Source organism: Stigmatopora nigra, unplaced genomic scaffold (genome assembly GCF_051989575.1).
Source record: "Stigmatopora nigra isolate UIUO_SnigA unplaced genomic scaffold, RoL_Snig_1.1 HiC_scaffold_27, whole genome shotgun sequence".
NCBI lineage: Eukaryota > Metazoa > Chordata > Actinopteri > Syngnathiformes > Syngnathidae > Stigmatopora > Stigmatopora nigra.
The window spans coordinates 1,378,051-1,393,057 of NW_027551606.1; the positions used below are offsets into that span (position 1 = coordinate 1,378,051).

The window sequence follows — 15,007 nt, forward strand, 5'->3', positions numbered from 1 at the left end:
AGTTATTTGGCTGTTAATGACCTCAGACGGGAAATTAACAATGCAATAGTGGCATGAGAAAATTCATGGCATTCATCCAAATAATTAGGTGAATTGTAGATAAAATAATTGGTTTAGGATGGGCATAATTTCCGTAAGACTGGGGTAAAATTCTAGTGGGGCCTTTTATGTGTGGCGCTTTAGGTAGATGGGTTGTCGATGAATAAAATGGGATGGGCAAAATTCGACCGGAATTTGAAAATGCCAAACATACTGATAACGGTGATCTAGGTTGCCAACCCTATTGTGGGGAGTGAGCAGTCCCGTGTTATTTTGGTTCATAGAATTTGGACTCAAGTCGACGTGATAAAGGCTGTAGACAGCGTCATGTCGCATAAAATTGGCGTGGAGGAATTTGTCTTAAAAATGGGGGACATTATCTTATCGCCTGGATGGAGTTGAAACAAATTTGAATGGCCGCGTTAAAAGGTGATTGGCATGCTATTAGAGGGAATCGGGATTTTCCAAAAAAAACTGATAGGGGGCCATTAGGTCATGACGGTTGTGAATATAATTTGAGTGTGAATTAAAGGAAAGAAAAACCTTAGAGGTGAAACTATTGCCACCTCAATTCTGGGAACAAACAGCTAAACTGGTAGCATTAAAAAGGGTATAACTTTATGTGAAACATGAAGGTATTTTTTTACAAACAGTTAAAATGCTAGAGTGGGGGTGTGTGTATTAAAGGACTGATGATTAGCACATCAACCTTATGGTTCAAAGATCTACTAATGAATGCAGGGTGGATCCAGACCTTCCGGAATGTGGGGTATTCCTGGCGTCCTCGAGAATTTGTGGATTTTCTCAGGGTACTCCAGTTTACTCCCACAAAATGAAATTATGGATGCTGGACTGGTTGAACACTCTAAATTCTTCTGTTTAGGAGTGTGAGCGTGAATGATGATTTGTCTTTTTGTGTTTTTTGATTGGCAGGCCACCAAGACATATTCTATGAATAAAATATCAAGGTGGAAAATAATTTGGAAATTTGGAATTGATTTCTGAAATCGCCAATAGGCCTTGGGGATGGCGTGAGTGATTGGTAAAAAAACAAACAAATTGGGACCTTAGCTTGCTTAGCTTGAGTCAAGGGAAGTCCTATGTCTTGACAAGGAGGGTGGTGGCCTTGCTACAACACACTACAAAGCTTATGGTTTAAATCTATATGCATAGCATGTTTGACTTATGCTAGGCATAACCTCAATGGGGCTGTACGGCCAAAACGCGAGCAATTCTCTAAAGCTCCATATCCATTTCAAAAGATACATATGGATTTTATTGAATTAAGTAAAATATCATTCCACAATATGGAATTCCAGAAACTATCTATAGTGATAATGGAACCCATTTTGTTAATAAAATAATTGAAATTGGCACTAGGTTTCATATTTCGTCGCGAAATAATTGCGCCTACCATCCACAATTGGTGGACTTATATGGGGTCCTGTTTGGTAGACCTTACAAATTGCTAATATTTACGACACAATGAGAATTGGATGATGAGGCAAATCTAGCAGACTACATGAGGAAATCTTTAGAAAAAACACACCAAATTTAAGCTATCAGAGGGAGATTTTGCTTCTCAACAGGAAACGGACAAAGTGACGGTGATTCCTGGAGACTGGGTGCTGATACGCAGCATAAAGAAGAAACATTGGAGCAACGCAAAGTGGGAGGGTCCATGTTACTGAAAGGGGGACACGGATGCACCTTTCCCACAGTAAGAAGGTTGTCTAAATTGAAACGTTTCAAGAGGAAAACTCCCTAAACAAAGACGAAAAGTCATGTTGAAAACAATTATTGCTTTTAGGGCAATGAGATGAATGATGATTGTGATTCTATTCCTCTCCACAGTAGGGTTGTTTTCTCCAGTTGGAGAGAAAGGCGGAGGCGTTTCAATTGAGGATACACCTTCTTACGGGAGGGTAAAGCGAGCAACATTCACATTTGATTAACATTACCTACTAAATCAAATTTCTAGACATGCATTCGAGATTGAAAATATATATTTGGACTTGGCAACGTCCCGGTTGCCATACAAGGGATCAATCTATGGTGGGAAATATGTGTGGTACATAATAGCCCAAAATGAAAATTGGGAAAAGCCTTGTTGCAGAAATTGGTCAAGATTGGAAAGCTTGGGTTGAGTACAAATATATATTTTCAATCTTGAATGCATGTCTGGAAATTTGATTTAGTCGGTAATGTTAATCAAATGTAAATGTGAAAGTTGCTCGCTTTACCCTCCCGTAAGAACGTGTATCCTCAATTGAAACGCCTCCGCCTTTCTCTCCAACTGGAGAAAACAACCCTATATAAGCTTGGACTGACATATTAACTTGTGAAATGTATTTCTGAAACAGGGATTTCCCAAACGGGGGATAATTGGCTGCTGTAATGGAGTGGAAAGAAGAGGGGCAAGCACTATGTGGAACTATTGTAAAAGGGTGGTCTCAATTGAAACATTGAGGGGACGGGTAAGATAAACTTTCTGACTTAATAAGATACGGAAAACACCAATATTGATTGGAAAGATTATTGCTCAGCAAGCAATACCATAAAACAATAGGGAACTCTTTTATATTGGGTTTGATGTCTCCATATGCGAAAGGGTTTCAATTGAGACAAAACCATCTTAGAAAGGATTAGAACAAACTGCCAGACAAGGGAAAATACGATCGGATATAACAACTCCCTCAATCACCATTCTTTTGGGAAAAGTGTTTTTACAAATGAAAAATGTGTCCTACTTGTACAGAAAAAATATTGAAAAAGTGTCTATTCTGTTACGCGGTAAGTGGGAAGTCAATTTTTCCTCTGTTTAATCATTTTACCTGCTTAAACCTTACAGGGCATGATCTGAAGCTGTGGGCGATAAATGAGACTTGGTGTGCCGGCGTTCTAAAACAAACTACACCCCTGATACCACGTTCTGACCTATGGTGGTGGTGTGGTGGAGATAAATTATACGACTCCTTCCGAAACGCAGCAGGACTGGGTGCTTTGGTCTCACTGCTCCTACTGGTGTCTGTTTTTCCATCTACAGTGGAGGAGATACAATTGGCTGCTCATAAATCTGGTGTGGTGAAGGATCCCTCCCGACAACGTCGAGCGGCATGGAGGGAAGGAGATCCAATATACATTGATGCGATTGGCATCCCCGGGGCGTCCCAGATGAGTATAAGCTCGCTAATCAGATCGCAGCAGGATGGGAGTCCCCAAACAAAAATGTGGATGGGATAAATTACCTGCATTACAATGTCCAAAAACTTGGAAATTATACTGAACAGGGATTCGTGGCCATAAAGGAGTGACGGGAAGCTACCAGTCTGATGGCGTTCCAGGATCGCATAGCGGTGGAGATGCTCCTCACGGAGCAAGGGGGCGTGTGTGCAAAATGTTTGGAAAACAATGTTGCACCTTCATACCGAACAATACGTCACCCAGTGGGTCCCTAACCAGGGCCATTAGTGGCCTGCAGACCCTAAAACCACAATATGAAAAAGCATTCTGGAGTAGAATTATCCGCTTCACAGAATGGTGGGATAAGACCTTTGGAAAATGTAAGTATTTGGCCATATCTGTTGTTTTTTCTGTAGCCATATTTGCTACTACCTTGACATGGTGTGGGTGTTGTCTTATCCCGTTTGCGCTCCTTGCTAAGCCGACTTATAACTACTGCAATTGCCCCTACAAATTCCAAATTATACGAATTATATCTCTGCTTATGAAACGTACCGGGGAAAGTAGTGAACTCCAGGAGTACGGTAATTCCGAGGACGAATTGGACGAAAATGATCACGTTTTTTCTTTTTCAGTCCGGCCATGGGAGTAAGGAGTAGGCAGATAAAATCGCAGTCACCCGACATTTCCAATTGTGATTACTAAGAAATGATTAATAACATACATATTATAAAAACGGGGGAAGTTGGGTTTATTCTGTATTACTATTATACATATATGTGTAGTAATTCATTTCTTTGTTAAATCACTCTTCCTATTGTTCGGGAAGTGCTCGAGGTCATAAAGAGCCGTCTGGTCCACTCTCACGTGGACTTCTTATCCAAGGATTGTTTATCCTACATCTCACCCAGTATCGGGCTCTGAGGGCTGTTGATCGGGAGGCAGCAAGGGCTCGGGATATCTGCCACTTCCATAACACTCGTATAGTGTGCATACCTCGTGACGCACATCAGGCTTCTTTATGTAATTGTTATATCATTGTTAGATCAAATGAAGGCGTGATTGTTTTAATCCAAACGAGGGTTGGTTTTAGTTTCTTGTTCTTTTATTAATAAAATGCCTTGATTGTTATTATAGTTACAGATGTTGTTTTTGCTTACGCATGTTGAATTAATCAACAACCTTGTAATTGTTTTGATTTATGGCCTTAAAGCCGTACGTAAAATACTGTGCGAGAGGATACCTTGAAGACAAGGGGGAAGTCTTGTTGCTTTGCTGTATCTTCCCTTAAGGTCCTTATCCATGATACAATCTATTAAATTAAATGTAAATAATTGAATAAGATGTCTGCCTGTGTGTATCAGATACAATCACGAAGGTACCACTGTACAGATGTTTCCTCGTTTTAAAGAATTGTTCTGAAAATGTCAAAAATTAAATATAAGTAACTTGGGTTAAAATGAGTTAAGTTCAATATATCGTATTTTCATGACTAAAAGGCACACTTAAAAGTCCCAAATTTTCTCCAAAATAGACAGGGCACCATATAATCCAGTGCGCTTTATGTATGGACCAATACTAAAATTGTTATCACGATGAAATAAAATAGTGTACACCATCCTCTACAGCTTTCACAACTACGGCAAGCAGACTAATTCTTATGCATGCGTATATATATATTTATATCTATCTATCTATCTATCTATCTATCTATCTATCTATCTATCTATCTATCTATCTATCTATCTATCTATCTATCTATCTATCTATCTATCTATCTATCTATCTATCTATCTATCTATCTATCTATCTATCTATCTATCTATCTATCTATCTATCTATCTATCTATCTATCTATCTATCTATCTATCTATCTATCTATCTATCTATCTATCTATCTATCTATCTATCTATCTATCTATCTATCTATCTATCTATCTATCTATCTATCTATCTATCTATCTATCTATCTATCTATCTATCTATCTATCTATCTATCTATCTATCTATCTATCTATCTATCTATCTATCTATCTATCTATCTATCTATCTATCTATCTATCTATCTATCTATCTATCTATCTATCTATCTATCTATCTATCTATCTATCTATCTATCTATCTATCTATCTATCTATCTATCTATCTATCTATCTATCTATCTATCTATCTATCTATCTATCTATCTATCTATCTATCTATCTATCTATCTATCTATCTATCTATCTATCTATCTATCTATCTATCTATCTATCTATCTATCTATCTATCTATCTATCTATCTATCTATCTATCTATCTATCTATCTATCTCTCTCTCTCTCTCTCTCTCTCTCTCTCTCTCTCTCTCTATATATATATATATATATATATATATATATATATATATATATATATATATATATATATATATATATATATATATATATATATATATATATATATATATATATATATATATATATATATATATATATATATATATATATATATATATATATATATATATATATACACAGGGACACGTACAGGGACCAAACGTCCGTAGACCAAACGTCTGTCGACCAAACGTCCAGTCTCCCAGCACGACCTGTCTTTGGAGTGTAATCAGTGAGGGCCCGGTCAACAGAGGCTGCAGCCTCCTCATCTGCCTTGGGAGAAAACACCAGATCAAAAATTATCCAATCAGGGAGGGGAAACAGTTTATCTAAGGTAGTAGACGGGGGACAGGTTATCCTCCTCGACAACCTCGAGAACCACATGGATATCCCCCAATGCCAAATCAACAGTATATGCCTCCTTCTGGTGGACAATTTCCACAATGACGTGCCCGGAATCCATTTGTTTAGGCTTGCAGGAGCTTGTGATGGTCTTGACGGGAGGAGTAGTATCTCTATCATTCATGGTCAACACAGGTGCTCGACATTCTACCGTCACGGCCCCGCCCCCTGATAGCTCTCTGACCAGAAAGAGCGTCTGACTTGTTGGATTCAAGGGTGAAGAAACTGGCCTGCAATTGACAACTCCAGTGACTGTTCGGTGTTTTTCACGTTTTTGCATTCTTTTGTGTTTGCAGCTAACTGTCCAGTCAATCTTTTGGGCAGAGATCGCCTCACTGCCATGTGCCCTCTCATCAAATGCAGCACTGAAGCAGTCATTCTTGAATTTCTGGATAGTAACACCTACTGCTGCTCTGCCGCCTCTGCCTCTAGTGCCATCTCACAGTTTCCGCTTGTTGAACAACACCGTGTGGCGTGCGCCGCAGCCGACATCTACTGGGCAGGAGTTGATGTTGACTCCAGTGGCTGGCTCAAAGTTGAACACTTTTGAACTCTCTGGTCACCTTGGGTTCGTAACCTCAGATTTTATGATATGGTTTCTGATTGTATGCATTGCATTTAGTACAATGACAGATTGGGAGATGAGATTTATGGTGAGGCATTTCGGACAGTCAATAACAACACATGGGAATTGGATATGGGAGATTTATTTGCAGACAAACCAAGTGTCGCCTTTTCGGTGTCTCTGACACCTGAATAACTCAAGTGGTACATGATGGCAGATCCTCCGGATCCTTCTATGCCTCCTTGGCACCCACATGTCTCTTTGATGGTCTCACCTAAGCACGCAGCGAAGGATCTGGGTCCATTTGTCTGCCCTAAAATTACATCTGCCCCCAGTCATTTCAGTTGCATTGACTTGGCTAAAGCTGTCTTTTGCATAGCACTCCATCCTTCGATGAAAGAGTTTTTCACTTTTACTTGGAATGGTGTAGGTTATTTTTAAAAATCTTCTGCCTCTAGGCTTTGTTATTTCAACTGGACTTTTCATCGACAATCTCCACCAGTTAATGTCTCCACTTGTACTGCCCCCTGGGTTTCTCCTGGTACAATATGTGGATGACCTTTTGCTGGCTGCTCCATTTGAAAACTGTTGCCTTGAAGCCACCTGGTCTTTGCTTTCTCATTTGGCCTCTGTTGGTTTGAAGTGTACCAAATCCAAGCTTCAGATTGCACAACCACATGTTTCCTTTCTCGGTCGCCTGATTTCCCGCCATGGCACTGGGGTGTCGCCCTCTCACACAGATGATATTCTCCCTCATCTTAAACCAACAAATGTTAAATCCATGCTGGCTTTTCTTGGCCTTTGCAACTACTCCAGACATCATATTCCTGATTTTGCTGAACTCACCCATCCACTCCGGCAGATGGGTAATGCTCAAGGTATGCGAAACGTTCCCAAAACTCTTTGTTGGATCACGGAAGCGGATACATCCTTTATTTTCTTGAAGCAACATCTTTCCATTGCTTTAGCTCTTCCAATTCCAGATTACCGTCGAATGTTCTATCTTGATGTGTCTGAAAGGGTCAGCAGTGTTTCTGCTGCCCTTTATCAGAAGGGTGGAGGTCGACAAGTTTGTCTGTATGCATCCACTCCATTAGAAAAATATGAACAGACACATCCAATGTGTGCTTCTTTTACATCTGCCCTAGCCAGAGTGATTCAGAAAACATCTCACATTGTTCTACATCACCTACTGACTGTGCAGATATCACACAGTACAGTCCAATAAGTCACAAGTCAAGTTTTCACCATGCCTGGAGAAAGACAGAGAAACTTTTAATCAATTTTAACACAACCACATATTCTCTTTACTCATGAAGGTGTGAACATGGCTGAAGGTCTACTAAAAGTAGAACCGAATTGTTGTGTAGAAGGAACTACGAAAGAAAAATCCCCCCGAACCGGACTGTACAAGACACCTCTTGACAACCCTGACTTGATTCTTTTTACAGACGGATGCTGCTTCAAAGGCAATGATGGCTTACAATCTGGATCTGCTGTAACCCGATCTACAGAAACAGGTTTTGAAGAAGTCCAAGCAGAAATAATTTCAGGCTCTTAGTCAGTGCAGAGCTCAAATATTGGCATTCACAGCAGCTCTCAGATTAGCAGAAAACCAGTCAGTTGATACATTTACACAGACTCAGCATATGCACGGATGACGATCCATGTGACATTAAAAGAATGGCATCGAAACGATTTTCAAACTGCAACCGGTATACTCATTAAACAGATTTTTCATTTGGTGTAGCTCTTCTTGTCGTCCAACATCCAGTTCTCATAGAACTGTTGGACTTTGGCCTTTAAAGGGGCGCTCCAGTAGACTTCGATGGCTTGTATAAATTTGATACAGCCTTCTGGAATCACAGCCACTTCAATATGGAGCTTATTCAATTGCTTCTTGGGGGCATCGCTAATATGACAACAGTATAATTCCCAGGCAAGAAAGCGCTTGCCATCTGACTACCTTCTCAAGTTCAGAAGTAGAGCCGCTCTATTTTTCCAACGTTCCCCCATAGTACCATTCAACTAGAGGGTGCCATTCAATTAGAACAGGGGTCGGGAACCTTTTTGACGAAGAGAGCCATAAACAATCCATATTTTTAAACATTATTCCTCGAGAGCCATACACAAAATTTAAAAGTAAAAATACATGAAAATGTGAGCATTTATTATTCATTTCACCACTTTGAAAGTAAAAAAAAATTCTGAATTCTTTTGAGAACATTATTTCACTGTTGCTAATCAATTCGTATCAAAGTCTAATGAAGAAAAAATATGATTTAAAAAGGCGCTAGAGATACTTTCGGCGCCACAGTGCCGGCGTGATGCTCCCATTGGAGGACTTAGGTCTCTCACCAGCGGTTTCCATATTTTACCACATAGGTTCAGGGAGCCATATACACCCATCCAAAGAGCTATAATATCGCTCCCGAGCCATAGGTTTCCTACCCCTGAATTAGAGGGTGCCATTCAATCTTTCAATTCTTCCACTAAAGGGCATTTTTATTAGAGGTGCCGTTCAAATATTATGAGGAAGTTGATGATCCATGCGGCCAGGTGGTGCTTTACTTCAGCCTCTCGCAGTTTCGCTTAAGTATGACTGGCTGAATGGTGTTGAACACACTGGTGGGGTAAAAAAAAAAAAAAACATCATTCTTACCGAGCTTCCCTTGTTCTCCAGGTGTGAAAGAGTCCTCTGCCTCAGGTGGGTTGTAGCATCTTCCACACAAATGCCTGGACGATAGGCAAACTGCAGAGGGTCCAGCTCTGCATTGACCAGGGGGCTGAGATTCAGGATGATTCTCTCCATTGTGTTGATCAGGTGAGAGGTTAATGTTACCGGCTTGAAGTGGTTGGGCTACCTAGCGTTCAGTCTTTGGAACTGCAAACACATAGGAGGATTTCCACAATGTTGGGAACTACTCCAGATTGAGGCTGAGTTTGAAAGTATGCAGAACCACCTTGCCGGTCCGCACAGTCCCTCAGTAGTGTGAAGCTGAGGCCGTCTGGACCGGTAGCCTTTCTTTGCCTTAATCTTCTTACTAAGATGTAAAGACTTGTGAGCGGTGGAGAGGGGGAGGAAGAAAAGAAGAGTGGAGAGATGCCTCTGCTCTCCCCGCAAATCCCTCGTGTAATGTCTCTGTGGTCGCAACTTCCTCATGTAATGTCTCCGCAAACACTGGGCGGAGCGTTGGATTTTTTGCGTGTTTTTTTTCCCGTTAGTCAGTGCGAATGATGTATATACTACTTCTCGTTGGCAAGTGGTCGTGCGTTATCCTATTGTGAGGACATTTGTGTGCATCATTTGGGGAATATTTTGAAGGGAATACAAAAGCAAACAATGCTCAATAGGTTTCTTTTAGTTACCTGTGAAAGTCAGGATGTAAGTGGGGCAAATAGAGCCAACACAGCCAGTTGGAGAAAGGTATCAAAATTTAAAACAAAATTACAATTAAGTTTAGTGTAAGATTTGATTGAACTTATTTTTGAGTGTGTCTCAATTGTCATCCAGTTTCATTTTAATTTGTTTGTTATGTTACAAGCGCGTTGCCGTGCTAAAGGCAACCCCCGCCCATTCCCCACCTTTTCTTTCTGTCTCTCTCTCTCTCACTCTCTCTCTCTCTCTCTCTCTCTCTCTCTCTCTCTCTCTCTCTCTCTCTTTCTCTCTCTCCCTCCCCCCTGCAAAATCCGTATCCGTATTTTAATACTGTTAAACACATCTTAGTAATATTAAAACACTAGTTATTTGTTGTTAATAGTTGGCAAATTAGAACACATAAAAATGTTTTCCAATCCAATATCCTGTTTAGGGCTTTTTTCAGAGGGTTGGAAATAATTTAATTTGTTTTAGTTCATTTCCATGGGAAACGATCATTTGAGTTACGAGAATATTGACATATGAACGGATTAAGCTAGTATCTCGAGGTACCACTGTATTTACAACATAATTTCTGATCATATCTAATATAAGTACAGAGTAAAGTGCAAAATACAAAATCTTGGATGAATTATTGACCTTCATCCCAAATTCTGTGTAATTTCCACCTAATTTTGCAATGCCATATTTCATTAAAGACAGTTTCATTTATACATCATTCGTTAAAAAAATGACAGCCTGAAAATCACCATTTGGCTGTAAACTTGGTTTTAAAAAGCTCTAATTAGAGTGGATAAACTCTGTCATTAAAGGTTTGAACTTACCATTGGCATATTCTTGCATAGTACCAACGATACAGATGAAGTGAAGTTGCATCCACTCGGTGGTTAATGGAGCGATACTGGAAGCAGAGAATTAAATATGCTGAATTGTGTATTTTGCAGATGAAAAAAAAATCTAAGTAAAAGGAGATTAATGCGGTGCCAGGGAAAATGGCTTAGTATAGAAGGGATAAAAACTTCTAAAATTGCACTTTGAAAACCACGGAAAAGGATGAAAAATGTAACATGTTATATGTAAACCTTGAATCTCTAAAATGTGGTGTGAAAAGGTGTACCTTAAAAATTGAGCATTTATCCTGACAAGAGTGTAATGATACCGTGTAAAAAATGCTGCTGTGGAAATGTTAAAATTCTAAAAGCTTTAGTGTCATATCATTCATTCATTTTCTGTATAGCTAATCCTCACAAGAGTCACGGGATTGCTGGAGCCTATCCTGGCCAACTATCGACAGTAGGTGGGGGAACACTGAATGGCTGGCATGCCAATTGCAAGGCACAAGGAGATGAATATTATATAAACTATTTGCTTAAATATATATATTGGGCCTAATAGAAGTTTGATTGAGCACAAAATACTTTCATAACAAAAAGTCTGGCCACTTGGTGGTGTAGTGGTTCACTTGCCTGACTTTGGTGAATGCAAGCGTGGGGTGGATTCCCACTTGGTGATGTAAGATTGTGAATGCGGATGGTTTTCTGTGTCTCTGTGTGAACTACAGCTGACTGGCGACCAGTCTAGGATGTAGTCTGCCTTTTGCCCGAAGTTAGCTGGGTTGTGCTCCAGCGTCCTGCGGCCCTTGCGGGGATTTGCAGTAAGATGATAAATTAATGAAAACAAGAAAGATAGAGACAATGTAATAATAGCTAGCATAAATCAAGTTAACGTGAATGCAATTTTATTTAGAGTGGGAAATATGGTTTGTCCCAACCAATTGACAGACAATGTTTGGTGTTTATATGTTTATTTTGTTTATTGAGGCATCAAAACAAAAATATGTTAATCACCTGAATAGCATCTTCAATGAGGACAACAGCTTGTTGAATATAGAGGTCCACATTTGTTGGAAGAGAGGCTTGTGACAATAGCAATACCATCTTTTTCTTAAAGGTATATCTTCACATATTCCAAAATTAAAGACAACGTGTTCCTGCAGCTCGTCTCCCCTTACAAGATTAAACATGCTGCCTTACTAAGTTAATAGAAAAGTCTGTTAAATGTCTTCTAAGGAACTGGTCTGACTGGTTTGATTTTTACCTACTTAAACAAACATCAGGCATCCTATTCAACTTTAATATTATGGCAGGCCCTAAATTGGTCGCAATGAAAGGGAGCCTTTTTAGGCTGATAAAAAGAAGGAACACCTTGAACCAGGGGTCTGTAAACTATTCCACAAAAGGTTACGGTGGGTGCAGGATTTCATTCCAACCAAACACCAACACCTTTTCACCAAACCTAATTTGTTCAACTCTCATTAGAGGTTTGGTTGGAACAATCCGCAGAGGCTCAAGACCAGGGTTGCCCAATAAATTTTACTCAGGGCTAGAGTATGTGCAGGACTTCACAACCACTGATCGATAAAAAAAATTCATATGTGTAAATTGTAATGGGCAGGGAATACATAGTCCTGGTGTTGTGGTGGCGAGTTAAAAAGATTTTCTTTGAGAAGAGGCTCGCCATGCTGTACGATTTAGTACAGTGAGTGATTGACACAGAGTCATACTCTAGTTTGACATCCAGGTGCAGAAAATGGGCCACAGGGGACGATTCCCGATATCAAAATGCAGGATCAGAAGCCTGCCGAGGAGTTTAGTAGTAATAATTTTAGCACACTTATTTATAGATAATAGCATAAGGAAAATGAAGGATGTCCTAATGAATGTGTCTTCAGCTTTGGGGCAAAGAGAGGTGTATAGAAGTAGAATCTGGGCTAAACCAAAGAGAGCAATTTTTTTTTGCAAATAAAATGTCTATTTTAAAAGAAAAAAGGGTTTTTGATACTAAATGTGTTTCAAAAAAGATAAGTGTGATTTGCAAATTTAAAAAAAACATACCCATAAAAATTGTTGCTGAGTGCACTCTTATGAATCTGATTATATTTGTTTGCTGATTATATTTGTTTACAATATTAGTAAGTAAGTTAAAAAATAAATACATGGATAAATATATAAATAAATAAGCGTGTTTCTGAAATATATATTGATACATCTGAAATATAACTTTAGGAGCAGGTTAAGGAAGAGTGAGATCAATTTAATAGGAAAAAGGTTTATTACCAAACTGCAAAGTGGAGAGTAAGAGCTCTAACAGTGGAGTCCTGTTCAGCGCAATGTTCTTGCAACTCTAGTCGAATGACCAGTGAGTGTGTCTTCAATACAGGCAACACTGACAGTTGTCACTAGGACTTTGGACAGATACGTTTCAGTCATTTGCAGAGCAAAAAGTAATTGATCAGTGTCAGACAGTTGAGTATTTGTCCTGACATGTCAACCCAATCGCAAGACTAAGATTGATTATTCAGTCAGACGGTTGGGTGTTTATGCTGACATGTCAGCCATAAGGATTACTACGATGCTGTTATACTTACAAAAACTGATACAATATTGCAATTGCAAAGAGACACATATATATATATATATATATATATATATATATATATATATATATATATATATATATATATATATATATATATATATATATACATATATATGCAAGTAAAATAAAACGTTGTTGTTCATGTCAACCCCCAAAAAAAAAAGACGATCGACGTTTTGCGTGAACGAAGCGATACTACAGTCACCGCATATATATATGTATACATATATATATATATATATATATATATATATATATATATATATATATATATATATATATATATATATATATATATATATATATATATATATATATATATATATATATATATATATATACATATATATATATATATATATATATATATATATATATATATATATATATATATATATATATATATATATATATATATATATATATATATATATATATATATATATATATATATATATATATATATATATATATATATATATATATATATATATATATATATATATATATATATCTCTTTAATATTATGGCAGGCCCTAAATTGGTCGCAATGAAAGGGAGCCTTTTTAGGCTGATAAAAAGAAGGAACACCTTGAACCAGGGGTCTGTAAACTATTCCACAAAAGGTTACGGTGGGTGCAGGATTTCATTCCAACCAAACACCAACACCTTTTCACCAAACCTAATTTGTTCAACTATCATTAGAGGTTTGGTTGGAACAATCCGCAGAGGCTCAAGACCAGGGTTGCCCAATAAATTTTACTCAGGGCTAGAGTATGTGCAGGACTTCATAACCACTGATCGATAAAAAAAATTTATATGTGTAAATTGTAATGGGCAGGGAATACATAGTCCTGGTGTTGTGGTGGCGAGTTAAAAAGATTTTCTTTGAGAAGAGGCTCGCCATGCTGTACGATTTAGTACAGTGAGTGATTGACACAGAGTCATACTCTAGTTTGACATCCAGGTGCAGAAAATGGGCCACAGGGGACGATTCCCGATATCAAAATGCAGGATCAGAAGCCTGCCGAGGAGTTTAGTAGTAATAATTTTAGCACACTTATTTATAGATAATAGCATAAGGAAAATGAAGGATGTCCTAATGAATGTGTCTTCAGCTTTGGGGCAAAGAGAGGTGTATAGAAGTAGAATCTGGGCTAAACCAAAGAGAGCAATTTTTTTTTGCAAATAAAATGTCTATTTTAAAAGAAAAAAGGGTTTTTGATACTAAATGTGTTTCAAAAAAGATAAGTGTGATTTGCAAATTTAAAAAAAACATACCCATAAAAATTGTGGCTGAGTGCACTCTTATGAATCTGATTATATTTGTTTGCTGATTATATTTGTTTACAATATAAGTAAGTAAGTTAAAAAATAAATACATGGATAAATATATAAATAAATAAGCGTGTTTCTGAAATATATATTGATACAGCTGAAATATAACTTTAGGAGCAGGTTAAGGAAGAGTGAGATCAATTTAATAGGAAAAAGGTTTATTACCAAACTGCAAAGTGGAGAGTAAGAGCTCTAACAGTGGAGTCCTGTTCAGCGCAATGTTCTTGCAACTCTAGTCGAATGACCAGTGAGTGTGTCTTCAATACAGGCAACACTGACAGTTGTC

General features: G+C 38.2%; 1 protein-coding gene across 4 annotated transcripts in view; it reads right to left on the bottom strand.

Annotated features, from left to right (window-relative positions):
- The window catches only part of tpcn2 (two pore segment channel 2), a 95,907-nt gene extending 84,902 nt beyond the window's left edge, over positions 1-11,005 (bottom strand). For 3 of the 4 annotated variants that reach the window (XM_077711711.1, XM_077711709.1, XM_077711712.1), the window contains exon 1: positions 9,229-9,577. The gene's annotated coding sequence lies outside the window, so the exon portion shown is untranslated. Of the gene's footprint in view, positions 1-9,228; positions 9,578-10,769 lie in introns of those variants that run through there. The other variant, XM_077711710.1, reaches the window with a different exon arrangement.
- Between the last annotated feature and the right edge of the window lie 4,002 nt (positions 11,006-15,007).